Consider the following 18,723-nt stretch of genomic DNA (forward strand, 5'->3'; position numbering starts at 1 on the left):
AATACACTGAGGTCATCTAATCCCTGAAATATTTGACTTACAAATATTACGGCAACTGCTTGTAAATATTATTTTTGAATGTGCAATATTCTCACATTTTTTCTTCTGATTCATACTTTAGAATTGAAAGAAAAACTAGAACTATACTTTACATTCCATAGGCACTATGTTAAGTAACGTGAATTATATACACTGATCAAATATGAGAACCTCACACCTGTTAGAATGGCTATTTTAAAAAAATGAGAAATAACAAGTGTTGGCAAGGATGTGGAGGAAAGGGAACCCTTGTGCACTGTGGGTGGGAATGTGAATTGGTGGAGCCACTATGAAAAACAGAACAGAGGTTCCTCTAAAAATTAAAAATAAAACTCCCATATGATCCAGCAATTCCACTTCTGGGCACTTATGTGAAGGATAAATGAAAAAGATATCTGCACCCCCATGTTCACTGCAGCATGATTTACAATAGCCAAGACACAGAAACAATCTAAGTGCCCACTAACAGATGAATGGATAAAGAAATTGTAGTACACACACACACACACACACACACACACACACACACACACACGGGGATATTATTCAGCCAAGAAAAGGGAAATATTGCCATCTGCAACAACATAGATGGACCTTGAGGGTGTTATGCTTAGTGAAATAAATCAGACAGGGAAAGACAAAGACCATGTGATCTCATTTATATGTGAAATCTAAAAACAAAAGCAAAAACGGAACCCAAAAAAATCCCCAATCCAAAGCTCATAGATATAGAGAACAAAAGTAGGGAGTGGGGGGAGGGTGAAGTGAGTGAAGGGGATCCAAAGGTACAAACTTCCAGATATAAAATAAGTAAGTCATGGGAATATTACATCCAGCATGGTGAGTACAGTTAAAAATGCCGTGCTGAATATTTGAAAGTTGCTAAGACAGTAAATGTTAAAAGTTTCACCACAAGAAAAAGAAATTTATAACTATGTGTGATGTTGGACATTAACTAGACTTATTTTGGTGATCATTTTGCGATATATACAAATATCAACTCATTATGTTGTACACCTAAGACTTATATAACATTAAATGTCAATTACAACTCACCAAAAAAATTACAGTAAGAATATACTATCAATTAGAGTAAGAATATACTGTCAGTATGGCTATGGTAAATCCATGATTCCCTCTGAGCTACCCCCATCCTCACCCAAGGTAATTATAAAATTAACAAGAAACAATAATACATCCACAACAATAAAAGAGTATTCAATGTCCCTGACACTTATGATTAAAAATGATCAACTAAGCACATTCTTTATCTCAGTTCCTTCTCAGTCTTAAAGGAAAGATTTTTACTTATTAACTCTCAAGAACAAAGAGAATGTGAGTGCAAGGTCATTTTTATAACTGGAAAGTAAATAGGTGGCAGTCATGTGACTAAGCAGAGTGGGAAAAGCTGACATCAAAGCTTTATTTCGGTAGAGATCAGGTAAGGAAGAAAGCATATTTCTATGCTTCTACCTAACAGGTAGGGACACAGTAAATGTTCTGAGGTGTTAACGGAAGCAGCAAAAAGAATGAGGAAGGCAGAAGGCTTGGTTGAAAATGTTTAAGAAGCTCCTGCACCTTTAGATACTCCAACATAGACAACGCATGTGGGCATCTGCCCTTGCTACACATTAGCCAAAAACTGGAGACTAACTGTCTGGAGAAGTCCATCCACACAGACACCAGTTTGGGGTTGAGGAATCTACTGAAAACACTAGCGTTACATAAAAGTATGAATACTAAATGGTGAGATCATTAAACTCTTCTGCTCTGATCTCAGAGCAAAATTAATCTATAGTGAGAGAAATCAGAATACTGTTCACATTTGGTGGGACAATGACTGATTGTTGAAGATATCCAGGAGGATGATCTTCAAGAAAAATAAATAAATAAAATTACTTAAAAATACTTTAAGTGCTGGGACGCCTGTGCGACTCAGTTGTTAAGCGTCTGCCTTCGGCTCAGGTCATGATCCCAGGGTCCTGGGATCGAGTCCCACGTCGGGCTCCCTGCTCAGCGGGGAGCCTACTTCTCCCTCTCCCTCTGCCCCTTCCCCTGCTCATGCTCACGCTCTCTCTCTGACAAATGGATAAATAAAATATTAAAAAAAATAAAAATAATAAAAATACTCCAAGTGTTGTTAAATTATTATGAGAAATTTCAGCTGCGATGGAGAGTTTGAGAGTATTTTGATACTAATTCATTTAGATCCTAATTCATTAGGTATTTAGAAAGCTAAATTTTAAAAAAGGCAATTATTAGAAATGAAGAGTTGAAAAAATCAAATTGTAATGATATTTTAATTACATGATGTGCCTCCACTGTGAATAAAATGTACATATTTTAATTTCTTTATAATAACTTAAAAAACTGATTATCAACATATTTTTAGATGATCATAATTATATTGGTGCCAAAGAGGGAGAAGAAATATATCTATATGAATATGTGGGTAGGAAGCCAGGTAGATGACAATTAAAACTGAAAAATCAAGAAATAGTAATATACATATTTTATTGAGAAATGTGTGACTATATAACAACCAAAAATACCTTAACATAATGAAGGGTGTTTACCTCTACAGATCAGGTATTGATAGCAGGGGGTTACCGTTTATCTTGAGAGTACCATTTGATTTTTTTTAAACTACAGAATGCCTTATTTGATAAAACAAAAATTAAATTAAAAAAATAAAATAGGAGGCAAGCAAGAGTGTGGATATATCGAAAGTAAGACTCCAACTTGCTGATTTCTTTAGCCCCACATCAATAGGGTTGAAGGTAAACATTCTGCAGACAGAGAAAAAAAACTCACTCAGAGAAGAACAGCTCCTTCCAAGACAGAGGAGCCGTTCTGTCTGGTTCCTACCTCCCAGGGCCATGTTGGATATGGCCGACCTGCCATGGAACTCGTTCTTGGATTTTCTGCTGCCATTTTTCTGTACAAAACAGTAGTGCTGCAAATCTTAGGATTTATTCTGCTTGAACAGAGAACAATCTTTTCTATAGTATAACTCTTGGATGCTTTCCAGGTCAGAGATGAGTCTCAGCAAGTATCATTATTTATAAAATGTGTTGCACACTCCAGAAAACAGTAAGAAGGTGGTTTATAAACCAAATTCCACAGACTTTAACCTGTGTGTGCTACAGCTATATAAGCCTACTAAATAAGGATAAATAATTATCCAAAAATGATTCAATTGATAGAGAAAATTAAATTATCCATACTAGGGTAAGGCTTTTATCTAAAAATATCAAAACCACTTATTTAACTCTCAAGATATCTTTATTCTGTGGTCTTCTCTTTTATTTTACTTTTTAAATTTAGTTATTTATTTTAGAGAGAGAGAGGGAGTGCACATGGAGGGGTGGGGAGGGAGAGAATCCTCAAGCAGAATCCCTGCTGAGCAGGGATTCCACTGTGGGGATCCATCCCAGGACCCTGAGATCATGAATTGAGCCTAAATCCAGAGTCAGACGCTTAACTGACTGAGCCACCCAGGCACCACTGGTCTTCCCTTTTAAAACAAACCCAGAAGATCATGCTTTGACGGGTATGAGAAAAGATGAACTGATTCATTATTTACTGTTACGGGAAAAAAAGAGAAGGTGTATTTCTTCTGATTTTGAAATGCATGCACATCATAGAAAATTTGGAAAGCATAGGAAAGTTTAAAAAGGAATTAAAAAATCTGTAATCCTACTACACCAACATTATTTTTATATAACCATGTATATACATGAAAAGTCACAATCACACTGTATTAGAGCTATATATTTTACTTTATTAATACTATATTCTGAACACTATCCTAAGGTACTAGCTCTTATGCTTCAAAAACATGATTTTTCATGTTTATATGACTATCATATCATTATATCACAATTTATCTACTATCACCTATTTTTGGATAACCAGCTTGTTTTCAAATATTCACCTATCTAAATAAAACTGAGTGAATATCCGGTCTATAAATCTTTGCAGCTCATTCGGATAGATTCCTGAAAGAACCTAATAGTTATCAATTTTTATGACTTTGTTACCAAAATTGTTGTATAAAAAGGACATCCTATTCACATCAAACCTCTTCAGTGTACTAGAACTAAGAATTCATTTAATTTAAAATATTAATTTGATAAGAAAATGTGGAATAATCTTTTTTTGGATTTAAGTTATTTTCTTTGATTTTAGGCAAGTTGAATTCTTGTCGCATAATAAAATATTAATAAGATCAGCACTTTGTTTTAATAGTTAATGGAATTTATTTCCTTTTAATTTTATTTTCAATATTTGCATTCAATGTGTTTATTTTTATAATTAAATATATTATTCTCTTCTTTGGTAATATTTTCTACTTAATTTGTAATTAAAAATCTCCTTTCCCATCCAACATCAAAAAAAAAAAATCAATAGACTATCTTCTTCTTTACATTTAACAATTATATTCATCTAGAATTAATTTTATGAGAAAAGTGTAACTTTTAAAATTTCATGTAATGATTTGTCTCATTTAAGGCCAATTCAGATTTCATGAAAATTTAGTTTACAATTTATTCAGCTCTAGTTATCCAAAGACTTGCAAATAGAAGCTTCTCAATAAAAGTCTGAAATTTTACAAACATCTTTAAACTGATTCAGTAAGTACATGCACACAAAATACTTTTAAACCATTCTCTAAAATCTTCCTTTAAAACATAACTGAGAATCAAAACCGAAGCACTTCTGAAAGAATGAAATATAAATGACATAACTGATGTAAGTGATGTAAATTATAATTGTTTTACAGTTTACTGAAATAATTATCTAAAGTTGTCAATAGCATCATTCAGATTTTTGTTTCCTTGATTCAAATTATGAGCCAGGAAGTATGTATAAATGAAGATAATATGATTCCTTTGTTTATAATTATACTGTAAAAATTATATAAAACCTGCGGCAAGTCCAAAAGATAGTTATTTTTGGCATACACACACACTCATATGTATATACATATATGAAAAGAGGGAAAGAGCGAGAGAGAGAGAAATAAACAAAAGTTTAAAAAAAATAGTTTGCACAGGAATGGAAATTTTACCTAAAACATTACAATAAGATGTTATCATAAGGTCTAAATCAAGGGTTATTAGCAAACTACAGCCTATAGGGGCCAAATTCAACCTACCTCCTGTTTTTGTGAATAAAGTTTTATTAGAACACCATCGTGCCTATTTATATGGACTGTCTCTTGCTGTTTTTGTAATATAGAGGCAGAATTAAATACCTGTGACAGAGAAAGTATGATCCACAAAGTCTAAAATAACTTACTAATTGGTGCTTTTTTTTTTGCTGACCTTTGTCCTAAATTGTAAAGAAAATTAAAAAAGCAACAACTTCTTAATATTAAGACAAGTCAAACACCATCTGGTTAAGTGGATGATACACTGGTGCTACATATATTGGTTCATTAAAATTCTTCGTCCAGATTCCCACATACGCTCATTTTATGTTTCTTTCTTTTCTTTTCTTTTTTCTTCCCTTCTCATTTCTTTTCTTTTCTTTTTATGTTTCTTTCTTAAGATGGGCTTTATCTTACCGGAAATAACTGGGAACTGGTTTTATTTGTAAAGTGGGTGAGTAGCATCTCATGCACATTGAGCATATTGGTTGATGGGCAAAATATTGGTCAGATGAATCTTTTTAAAGACTACCCAGCTAGTGATGTTGTGAAGTTGAGGGAGATGACTCAAAGCCAGAGGACGGCATCAAGCAGAGCCTGATATAATAACTACGTTAACCTGGTACTAACTGGCATGATGCACTGGGAGGTTGGCAGGGGAAAGGAAGTAGAAAAGGAAGGTCAGCAGAATGGCAAATTTAAAAAAGAAAACATAATCAGGATTGGCAAAGGGAGCTTCAAAAAGTGACCCTGGAATATATGGAAATTGGGAGGTGGGTCTGAGGGTTGCTAATTATATTTGGTTTGATATGTGTCCATTTTGAAATTGTTCAGAAACTAGCAGTACATCATCTAAAATACAACCAAATTTTCATAACTCCCACCTACAATTAAAAAAAAATCCCCCTCAGGGTCCTGAGGTTCCACCTGAGCATCTGACTCTTGATCTTGGCTCAGGTCTTGATCTCGTGGTCGTGAGTTCAAGCCCCTGGCTGGGCACCATGCTGGGTGTGAAGTCTACTTAAGAAAAAAAAAAAAAAGAAAGAAAGAAAAAAGAAAATAAAAATACCCTTAGCTGTCCATAAATTCCTCCAAACCTTCTTAGAACAAATTCCTATTGCTTCTAATTCTCCCTGAGGCATGAACATACTGCCTAAATATCACTAGATATCTAAGCTGTATTGAGAATGGAATGAGGAGAACATGCATAAATACATAGGTACAATTAGATGAATACATAACACCTACATAAATAAATGCAGAAGAGAAAGAAGACAGAGACTGGCAAAGAACAAGAGAAGAGAGAGATAAAGAGAGATGAGGAGAGAGAGAATACATGAGAGACCCGCAGAGACACACGGAAAGCAGGAAAGACAGTGAAAGTGAAGAAAGTGAGAGAGACCCACAGAGCAAGGGTGGGGGGAGTATAAACAAAACAGAGAAAGGGACAAAGAGTGAAATAGAGATCCATAATAACAAAGACAGAGACTGACATATTCAGAGGCAGAGAGAGACCCACGCTGTGAGGGAAATATTGAGAAACTCCAAGTGATGCAGGGAGACGCTCACACCCACTTATAAAGGGATGCAACGTGAGAGACATTCAGAGACACAGAGAAACCCACACACTGAGTGAGATAAAGAGACAAAAGCACATGCACAAGGAGGGATGCTTGCTCTCGATCGCTCTCTCTCTCTCTTTCTCTCTCTCACTCTCCCCCCCCACACAGAGAGAGAGAAAGTAAAAAAAAAAAAAAAAAAAAAGATAAACTAGACACAGAGAGACATACTTGAAGAAAGAAAGGCACACACACAGAGACACACAGTTGTACACAGAGACACAGGTATTGAGACCCAGACAGAGATGCAAGCAAACAGAGAAGCAAACAAGCAAAAACAAGTGAGGTAGAAACAGACAGAGAAAGGGGGCAGACACAGAAATCCACAGGATTCGGGACAGGAACAAAAGACATGTTTGCAGCCCAATCAGCAGGAGCAAAAGGAGTGGATATGTTTGAGCCCCCATGTTCAGGTCACTGTACTTTCTCATTTTAATCACCATGAAAACCCTACAAAAGAAGACGCATTTTCCCCATTTTGCACATTGGGATAATGAAGTTCAGGTCCAAGGTCACAGACACGAAATAAACAAGAGACAGAATCTGAACTCATTAAAATGAAGGTGCTATGTGGGCAGGGTCTGTTGCCTGTTCTCTCCTCTGCGTACCCCGTTGCCTAGTTCAGTGCCTGGTGCGTAAGAGATGTTCACAACATATTTGTGGAAGGAAGAAAGAAACAGAGGGAAGGCAAATCAAAGAAAGAAAGGGAGACAGAGAGGGAGAAAGGGAAGGAAGGAAAGAAAGGGAAGACAGAAAAAAACCAGCTCAAAACCTTGCAAAGCCCATGTTCTATTTTCCACGTATTTCCCCATGATTTCAGGAATAGGAAGCAATCAAAACATGAGTTTCTAATTCAATAGTTAGTGCTTAAATATTTATGGACTTACACACACACACACACACACACACACACACACACACACAGAGTAAGCCATTTTACAATATACAGAAAGTACTAATTTTTATCTCCAGCCATTTAAAATCCCATTTGAAATTTATTTATTTATTTATTTTTTAAAGATTTTATTTATTTATTTGACAGAGAGAGACACAGCGAGAGAGGGAACACAAGCAGGGGGAGTGGGAGAGGGAGAAGCAGGTCTCCCGCCGAGGAGGGAGCCCGATGTGGGGCTCGATCCCAGGACCCTGAGATCATGACCTGAGCCGAAGGCAGACGCTTAACGGCTGAGCCACCCAGGCGCCCCCCCATTTGAAATTTAAAAGAGAATCTGCTGGATGAGTCAGACCTCTTAATACAGAGATCCCACGGTCTTGGGTTTCAGTAGAGCAGTTTCCCTCTGCCTTTCAGTACCATGCATCCATACCAACGTGGACAGACCACGTCCATAGCAGGACAGGAGTCACACCCCGCTGGTTTCCGGCACTGTCTGTTGAGCTTACTAGATGCCGGGCAGTGCATGAACTATAACTACCTCCTACCCAGCCATATGTTCACTTATTCATTTGCTGAAATGGACAGGCCTCTAACAACAAAGTCTTTTTCTTCCAGAACATGGGCTTAATCCTACCCAGAAAATCTATAACACCCAAGCTAAATGCCTCTTTGTATGTCTATGAAAAGTGAAAGTCTGAAGGTTCTGCTTAAATACAGGTAATTTTATATCAACCTTGCTTTCTCAGAAACAAAGCCTGTTTGTTGATAGATGGAGGCACAGAAAAGAAAAACAAGTTAACAGTGAAAACAAAGGGACAAATCATTTCTGCCTTCAGCCTCGGGTAACTAGCTGCTTAATGTGCAAAACAAAAGTATGGTCTAATTCCTAAAGGATCATCTGATATTTATAACAACACATGTTTGGGCTTATGATTCTTCCATCTTGATTCCATTTAACCTAAGACCGCTTTTTTCTAAAACCCACTGATAATTACACATGCTCATGTGTCAGACCAACACACTCCATGGAATAAGAATAACTATATTCCAACAGTTTGCTGCCTTCACAGACACTCCAGTATTATACATTGAAAAAATAAAGGCAGCAAGCCAACTGGGTATTACAGACGGGTACAAAGTAACACTAAGTGCAAACAGACTGTCAGAGAATCCTGGGGCAAAAACAAAAAAAACAAAACAACAACAACAACAACAAAAACAAAAAATGGCATAAAATAGCAGACTTTCTTCTACTGAAGCAGGAAAGGCATGGTGGGGGGACAGTGTGGAGGTCTCTTTTGAGAAAGGACTGGAGAGTATTTAAAAGGAGAGACCTGCCCTGTTAACTTGGCACGGGCTCCAGCTGACCCTAAAAGTCTTTGCCGCGTTGCCTCTCCAGCCCAAGTTTGGGCAGGCCATGGTTTCAGAGATGCCAGCCCTCAGTTCAACAAACCATTTCAAGGCATAAATAATAGCTTGAAAAGAGCTCTGTGATCTCAAGTATTACAGCAGAAAGCAACCACACTGTGGGCTTATTTCAAACTCATCTTCTAGATATAATAGTAAGAGGGACTGCCATTTACAGACCACTTCTTCTGAACAGGTGTTTTCTATCCTGGCAGCACTCCGGGGAACTCAGAGTGCAGGGAAAGCCATGTTGCAGACCAGAGACATTTCCCAATTGCCTTGTTTGAGAAAGACTGGCTCCAAGAGTCTATGCAAGACTTGCCTTAAACCTGCATGAAAGTGCTAATTCAGCTAAAAAAAGGGGGGGGGTGGCTGTATAGACATAAAGGGAGGTTGATCTGGAAACCCAGAGAAAGGGTCACCTGAGCCACAACTAACATGACTTATTAATGAAATGTTCTGAAAAGTGTAGGGGCCCATGACCAAGATAATTTCTGCTGTAAGCCGGATGCAGCGATGGTCTGACTCCCTCCATGTAAGGATGCAAACTTTTGATTTATCCAAACTCCTTCAGTGAGCTCTGTCCTCCCCAGGAACATGACTTGCTGATTATAACTGAGCTTACCATGCAGGTCTGGGACCAGTGAAAATTGTGCTGATTCAGAGCACACAGGTATCCCAGCAATGAGGCTTATTTGTTACTTTATTTTTAAAAAATAACAAATTTTTATCAAGCACCTGTTATGTGTCAGGTACCATAGTGAGTACTGAGGGTATAACTATAGATGAGGAAGATAAACCCCCTACTTTCCTGGAAGCAGGAAATAATAGTGGAAGGGGGAGATTAACAGACAATAAGGAACAATTATATATAAAATCTGTAATAGGGTAATAAGTTCTGTGAAGAAAAATAAAGCAGTGAAAGAAGACTATGAGATAAGCATTGTAATAGAATCTGACTTCATTCTTGATGTCTGATTGCTGATAGCTTTCAGCTCTAGCACTCCCCTTTCTTTCCCTGACTCGCATCTGGGCAAGCTGATGAGAACATCCAGTGCTCCTTCCTTCGGCAGCAACAGGAAGTTCAAAGTCCACAAGCAGCCCCACGTGCACAAGACCACTTGTCCCGGTGCCTCTTTCTTGTCACAGTAGCCGAACCCATCTCTTTCCCTGGCTTTTTGAAGTCATTTTTGGATATGCTTGGGACCCTACCCTGCTCTTCCCAGAAAGCCCCATTATGTGAGTAATAAACTTGTTCACATTCTCTTGGTGCAGGTATGGTATTATAAGTCTCAACATCTGTACCAAATTTGGGTATGGGACCATCTGAGATGCTAAGGTGACCGCACCACACATCAGTAGGACCTGTGGTCAGAGAAAACCTCTCTGGGGAGGTGGGATGTGGATGGACTGGGGACTGAGCCATGCAAATATCCAAGGGAACATTCAAGGGGAGAGAACGGAGAGCCCTGGTATAAGGAAGGAAAAGCAAGGAGGCCAGCAAAGCTGTGGTGGAATAAACAAGGAGGGCAAGCAGGTGTGGCATGGAGGTGGGGGATGAGGGGAGATGCTAGCAGGGGAAGCAGACCACACAGAGCTGTGTGGTCCATCCTAAGGGAATTTGGATTTTCTTCCAAGTGAACCATCAGAGGGATTTTAATAGCAAAGTAACACAACTTGAATTCCATTTTAACGGAATTGTTCCAACTGCTATGAAAGAATAGAATAGAAGGAGACAAAAGTGGGGTGAAGAAGAAGCCAGAGCTAAACTATCAGGGGGATCAAGAGCTGGCTGAGATGAGAGCAGTAGGGATGCGGTAAGCTGAGGTTATGGTTCGGGATGCATCTGAAGGTCGAATCTGCAGGGGTTGCTCATGGATTAGATGCGGGGGCGGGGGGGGGGGGCGGTAGGGGAAGAGAAGCTCCAAGGGAGATCCCAGGATCTTTGTGGCTGAGCACCTGGATGGGCAAGAAGGGCATGTTGACGGAAGAGGTGATGAAAAAGTTGAGCTTTGGCCATTTTTGAGATCAGATGCCAGTTAGATTTCTAAGTGGAGATGTCCAGTAGGAATGTAGATAGGTAAAATCTGAAATCAAGGGAGAAGACACGCTGGAGATACACACTTACGAGTTAAGCTGTGGATGGTATTTGTAGCCAGAAACATATCCCGGGAGTGAGAGTAGAGAGGAGAAAGGTTTGATTGTGAGTGGTGGGCACTATAACATTTACAGGTCAGGAAGATTAAGGAAGACCCAGCAATGGAGATGATTTAAAGCTATCAACTGGCACTCTTGGGCTTGGTCTATAGGAGTCTAATCTAAAGACCTATACTGATAAAGGGAGATCTGAACCTGTCAGGCTGGTGACTAGATCTTCAACTTTGGCATTATTTGCTGTGATAACAAAAACCATCTTGTGAGGTCTCTTCCAGCCTCTCGCCATCATGTCAATCTGTTTCCATGTGAATTTCGGTGCTTAACAACCCTTCCATCAACCCTGGACATAACTATTACTACACTCATTTTATTAATGACAAAACTGAGGTGTGGGCTGCTCAGAAAAGCAAGATAATTTGCTCAAGATGACAGAGCTTTTGAGACAGGGAAGTTAGGCTTGAATTTCAAGCTCCCTAACTGCAAGGGGCAAAGAAATGAAATGACTTGCCTGATGTGACACAGAGAATTAATGGTAAGGCTGGAAATAGATCCCTGATATGTTTAATATATTCTTATTTTTCTCCACTTGGAATAACATGATCACTTGGAAAATTCTGGCCATTTATCATTGGCTGAAGATTCTTGTGCTTGCACACCGAAGGACAAAGATTGGCCACTTCTTACCTTATTTTATATGTCCATAGCAAGGACGTCAAGAACACTATTAAAGGAATAGGCAATGTGAAAATTTGCAAATAAATAATAAAACAAACAATCTAGGAGGTAAACTTTAAAATGTTAAACCAATTTGGACTGTAGGAAAACCTCACCCACATGCCACATTTATAGTAAGAGTAGTATATAAGCCAAGAGGAAACAGGCACCATATCTTCAGGATTTTTAATCTTACATTTCTGTTTTTGGTATTTTTATTTGTGAAAAGTTTCATGTTATAAAATTATTACTATTTTAATATTTTAAAGTTTTACTTTGAAATTATCATGCCATATTTAAACTGGCTTTTATAATTATTTTATTTATTTATTTATTTGAGAGAGAGAAAGTACCTGCGCAGGAGGTGGGGGTGGGGGTGGTGAGGTGGGGCAGAGGGGGAGGGAGAGAGAATCCTAAGCAGGCTCCAAGCTCAGTGCAGAGCTGGTGGCGGGGCTCCATCTCACGACCCTGAGATCATGACCTGAGCCCAAATCAAGAGTCAGACGCTTTACCCAACTGAGCCACCCAGGTGCCCCTAAACTGACTATTATAACTAAAGTATGATTTTTATTAGTCAAAGACCAATTATTTTCAACACACAAAAATCACTCTAATTTTACAATGACATTTGCAGAAAACAATACCACATTCTGTTTAAAAATAAATTCCTTCCATTCGTATTGGGCTTCCCAGTTTAGATTTTTTCATGTATATCTCATAGTCAGATTATGAGAAGCAAGGGGCAAATGAGGACAAGTGGGTGTTGTCACCTGTTTTATATAACGATGGGAACCGTGGCTCAAAGAGAAGTGACCAGCAGGAAGTCATACAACAAGAGTCTGAAATTGAACCTGGGTCTTTTGATTCATAGTCAATGCACTACCTGATGACTTTCTGCATAAAGTAAATTTGCTGGAAAATTTTTTTTGAAGATTCATTTATTTATTTGAGAGAGAGAGAAAGAGAACGTGCACATACATGCACGAGGGGACAGACAGGAGGAGAGGGAGAGAACCTCAAGCAGACTCCCTGCTGATACTGGACCCAAACGTAGGGCTTGATCCCAGGACCCTGAGATCATGACCTGAGCCAAAATCAAGAGTCCAGTGCTTAACTGAGTCACCCAAGGGCCCCTATTTGTTGGGAAATTTAATAAATAAGAGATATGTGTATTCTTAATGGAAACCATAGCATGAATGGTACAAGCAGATAGAAAAAGATATGTATATTTTATATGCATCACTACCCATGAAATATGAATCATTAAATATTAAAATCAGCACTTATTAAAACTGTTTAATAATATACACAGTCTAAAACATCTCAAAATATTCATTAATTCCCTGCTAATTCTACTAGCATTCAGGTTGCTCATAGTTATTTCTTATCTGAGTCCTTCTAAGGACTGTATTTCTATATTTGTAGTTTCTAAGCAGAAAAGAAGGTTCTGGGAACTTGCCAACTTTTTTAAATGCTTTCATATCTAGTATGAGAATATTAAATACATCTTTGATTTACTTAAGGAAAACTGAGTTTTAAAAGAGAGATGATTTACTCAACCATATAATAAAATGCTTCAAATATTTGGGGGAAAGAAATAACAAAAAACGTATAAATATCTTAAAACAACTAGGTCTTGGAGGTAAAATCAATTGTTTTGAGTGTTCCAGAGTAGAAAATGATAATGAAACTAACGCAGAACATCTTAATAAGAGCTAATGCTCATATTAATTTAAAAATGTCATTCTTCAGAGGTTATTAAGTGTGATGAGAAAAGTTTCCAGAGCTCAATGCTTTGATAAACTACATCTTTTACAAGATGTGGAATGAGGAAAATGTGATGATAAAACATTTGAAGTTAGGTAGAAACTAAGAAAATGAAAACACTATAAAAGAATGAATGTTTTTAATATATCCATTAAGGTGCATGTATTCATCTACGTCAACTCAGCATAATTTAGTCCCTTCTATTGGAATTTTATTCTTTGACACATCTCCATCTTCCTCATCCCCACCTCCCTAATTATGACAAGGAAAACTCTTAAAGTTTGGAAGAAATGATGGGCTTTCTTTGGAGAAAATAGAGTAGGTGTCTTTTCAAATTGAAGTCTTAAAAAATCTTGCAGTGCTGATATTTGATTCTTGTCATTTAACAACTTCATCTTGCTACCCTAGAGAAAGCCCAGCAAACACTTAAGGGTGCCCTGCACAACTGCCTAAACATTGCTGGTGAAAAAATTAGTATGGCTTTATTTTTAATAAATATTTAATAAATATTTATCAGCTATCCGGGTCCTGTAAAATGTCTCTCTTTTCATAATGGGAATCGAGTGTAATCCATTTTGTCAGTTTTAATACACTTTAATGAAAGTATCCAGAATCCTAAGGATACTTTCTAGCTGCCAGTGAATGTCCTGGCTTTTAAGAAAACAGAAGAGAGAAAAGGGATGTAACTTATAGAAGATATAGTCACTAAAATACACATACCAAAATACATATACTAGAAAATATAGGCTATGCCTTCAGAATGTCAAAACATAGGTGTTTTACACTGAGACAAACTATACTGCCTAAATGATAAACTATAATATTAACTTGAAAAACAAGCATTACACACATAGATCTTTGCTTGGTTAATTATATCCTGCCCTCTGTAGGCTTTGGGCTCCATATTCCTATATCCAACTACCAATTCCACTTCTTTACCTGGATGCCTAATGAACACACCAAAATTAACAGGTCCAAAAGAAATTTAATTTTCATTCTTTAAATCTCAGTTTTCTTCACCTCTGCCAATGGCTCACAGTTTACCTGTTTCAACCAAAAGCCTAAGACTCATCATTGATTCTATTACTTCACTGCCTAACCCTGAATTAACAAGTCTTGTTATCTTTCCTTCAAACAGATTCCACATCAGTATAGTTTTTTTTTCAGTTTGCCTTCATCTTTTCCCAAATGCTCTGATGGGAATGAAATCCAAATTTCTCCTCCATGGTATATTGAGCCCCACAAGATCTGGTCCGCGAGAGGCCCATCCACCCTTTCCTTCTCTAAATATTCATGCGTGTCCTCGGTGGGCTTCTTCATTTGTCACTTTGTTCTGTTGTGACTGCAATCCCCCATGGGTGCAAAGCCCCCCGCATGGCTGGATCCCACTCACCATACCAATTCCTCAGCTCATAGGTCACCATTTCAGAGAAGCCTTCCTTGACCCCTCAACCTAATTAGCAATGCCCCACCCTCACCACCCACCACCCTCCTCTTCCTTACCCTCTTTGTTTCTTCATAACACTTGTCATCGTCACTTTCCTTCATTTGTTGGCTGGTGTATGTTCTCCCTCCCCAAACTCGAGCGTGAGTTCCATGAGAAAAGGGGGCTTGTTTGTCTTATGTGCCCCCATACACCAAATCCTGCGAAACTATTTGAATAAGTGTCAGATAAGATCCTATCCCTAAATATTGCTGTTGGCAGTTTTGGGCAGAGTTTATTTAAATACAATGAACTGTGCAGGAATCCCCCAGAGGATCACTGATGTATAGCACGCCAACATATTCCTCACCAACCGATAGGAAATGCAGCACTAATGCTAAGAAAACAAAGAACTCGATCCAATCAGAGAGTGTATGATGCTGATGCTTCAATAATGCAGAAAACGTGGATGATTGGAACGTGGGCAGAGCTGCTTTCCTAATCTCCAGGGAGGAGAATCATTACTCCATCGCTCCGTGACGAAGAAGAGCCAGGACCTTGGCTTATTTTTAAAGGGTAGTGCTACTGCCAGAAGTTTGAGGCACATCCGATGTTTATGCCAAAGGAACTTTGGTAACTGGACTTTTGAAAAAGAGAAACGAGACAGGGTTGGGGGAGGGATGGATAAATGCTTCCAGCCAGGGACGGCCAACCCTAGGGTGTTTTTATGCAACTACGAACAACCACATACAGCTTAGGGGCAAAGCTCTATTTATTTCCCTCTCTTCTCCTCCTCAATTTGCCTTCAGGTCATTGCTTAAAGATTATTTCACAAACATTATCTTTTCTTCCAAGAACCTCAGTTAAGAATTAAAATATGATGTCACTAACTAAAAGCAAACAGGAATTCTGTTTTTAAGCACTCAACTCAGACTTTGAATGCTGCCAGCAGGTAAATCTCCTTTGGAATATATTACTTACCCTTGGATGCAGAACAAATCTGGATGTATTTAGAGAATAAGTGGTTTTGCTCTTTTTTTTTTTTTAGTTAAGGGTTTATATTAAACAAATGTCTATGGGGCTTCAAACCACGGTGTGGGACACATCCACTTTTAACTCTCTGAGGGCGTGGACCCGGTTACCTGTTCACTCTCGGCTGAGCCTGAAGCCACTGACGTGCCACAGAACAGAGGTAGCCCCCTGCCTGCAGGAGCAGTTCACTGAAAGCAATAAATATTGGACCGAAAAAAAAGCAAGACCTCCTTGAAGGGGTCAGATGTCTTAACAGAATGACTTTCTTCTTTCCGTAATCTTTAATGCCAAGAACTGCTTGTTCTTGTTCTGTGTGAAATCAACAAAAGGGATTAAGTAATACAATGCATCTCTGCAAAAAAAAAAAAAAAAAAAGATCACTTTTTCCTTTGAGCAGAGCTATTCTTTTATTTCCCCTCTCTCCTCCTCCACTTGCCTTCAGGTAAATGCCTAGAGATTATTTCACAAACACTATCTTTTCTTCAAAGAACTTTAGTTAAGAATTAAAATATTTAATTAACTAAAAGAAAAATCAGGTATTCTACTTTCAATTCTCAGTTCTCTCAAATTCTCTGTGGCTATAGCATTTTTCCCAAATTAGTGCACTGCAAATTCAGAGAGGTGAAAAGGATATTTCTTTTTATAAAAAAATTCAGACGAAAACACTGAAAAAAGATTTGTAGTGAACATCATAAACTATTAATAAATACCTTTATGAGAGGAAATGGTAGCTCAAACAGATAAAACATTATGTGCTAACGACATAAATGAGTAAAAGACTCAGAAAAGACATTTTAAAGAGAAATATAGATAATTTTCTAATTATCAGACCTTGCTAATAATCTGAACAAATAATTTAAAAATATGTTTGTTTCTAGTCTATAAAATTATAAATAAAATTAAATGTTTCCCCATTAAAAAAAAAAAGAAAGAAAAAACCCCCAAAACATCCTTGTTCAAACAAAATATTATTAAAAAGCCCTAGCAAATTGGGTTTCATCCATCATATTTGAAAGGGTGGACCATGAAGACTGTCCTATTTTCCCTGTTTACTACGCTTCAGGGACTTTTGAGGAACTTTGAAGGAGGTTCTAGTTCTTCATGAAGCATAACTAGAAAACCACTCTTTTTAATATAACGCAGTCTGATAAGAGACCATACACACAATAGGTATACTCTCACAACATCAATGAGATTCTAAATCGCATCAACCATTTTTAACAGCAATTTGGAAATATGCCATAAAAATCACCAAGATATTCACGTCCTTTGACTGCCTTCACTTCTGAGCCCCCCTACTGGCTACATTGCATAAAGATACTAATTGCCGCATCATTTAACATAGTAAAACATTAGGGAAAAAAATGCATGTGTTCAGCTGTTCAGTACATACTGACTGAGCAAATGGCCTCGCAAAAGCTAATGTTGCTACTGAAGGACGAGGAGAAGAAGGAATGGCTAGAGGTGCAGTTTAGAAAGTCTGTGAAGAGGTTCATTATGTAGTGCCTAATCTGTCCTTTACTGAAGGAGGTTTCTATCTTCCTGGAGGACATTAATTCCCCAAATTATCCTCGTCCAGATATCACATTACCAAAGAACACAATGAAAACTAGAAAATATGGCAAGTTGTGGCATTATCATTAATCGTTCCACTAGGACTCTTCAGACAGGAAGAGTCACAACTTTAACATTGGCAAAGTCTCCCTGAAGAAAATAAAGGTCAAAAAGTCTAAAACATTATTCTGGGACTCCCTGTCTTAGCGATGGATCTAGGGAATCTATAGCTAGATCTATATCACCCCTGACAAAGAAAAGAACAAGGATGGCTTCTGGCCACAAAAGGGGTGGGTCAGGAGCTAGACAGGAGGTCTCTACAGGGTAAACGTCAAGCTTAAAGTGAATAAAAGCATTCTGTAAATAAGATTATCCAGTTTCACATTCTTCTTGTGTTTTTCTTCCCTGTGTAATCCCATATCTTCAACAAAGTCTAATTTAAATGCTTCCAGCCTAGTCTCAGCTGTGCTGTGGGCAAAGGAAGGATATCGTGTCCATATTTTAGGCAGCCAGAGAAGATATCCTAGCCCACCACCCATGCCTCAAGCTGGCATGATGATGGCAAAGGTGATGAGCGAGGAATGAGGAAAGGGGTTTATCAAAGTCCAAGGGCAGGCCATCAGCTTCTGCTGCCTGCCCCGCACAGGGAGGCATTCCCAATCACCATTATTCATGGGGTGGTGTGGATTTGATGACAGAAGGTCACTTCTTCATAGCCTCAAGAATGTTTAAAAAAATCAGTTAAAAAATAAGCATCTCAAAATACAAATGAGACCAGGAAAAGAATGTCTGACGGCAAAAACGCAAACAAATGAATAAAGACAGACTTCAGGCTCTTGCAATTCTCTTTGCTTGTCTATTTGCAGAAAGGGACAATTTGTCAGTTGTTTGTGGGAATGATGGTTTTAGGTGGGGAGACAGGAACACATGAAAGCAAAATTTCTTTTTAACTTTAAGTCAA

The 18,723-nt window shown here is 38.1% G+C and overlaps 1 protein-coding gene across 1 annotated transcript in view; it reads right to left on the reverse strand.

Annotated features, from left to right (window-relative positions):
* The window catches only part of SLC27A6 (solute carrier family 27 member 6), a 69,457-nt gene that overhangs the window by 21,693 nt on the left and 29,041 nt on the right, over nt 1–18,723 (reverse strand). The window lies entirely within an intron of this gene.

This window comes from Halichoerus grypus, chromosome 2 (genome assembly GCF_964656455.1).
Source record: "Halichoerus grypus chromosome 2, mHalGry1.hap1.1, whole genome shotgun sequence".
NCBI classification, from domain to species: Eukaryota; Metazoa; Chordata; class Mammalia; order Carnivora; family Phocidae; genus Halichoerus; species Halichoerus grypus.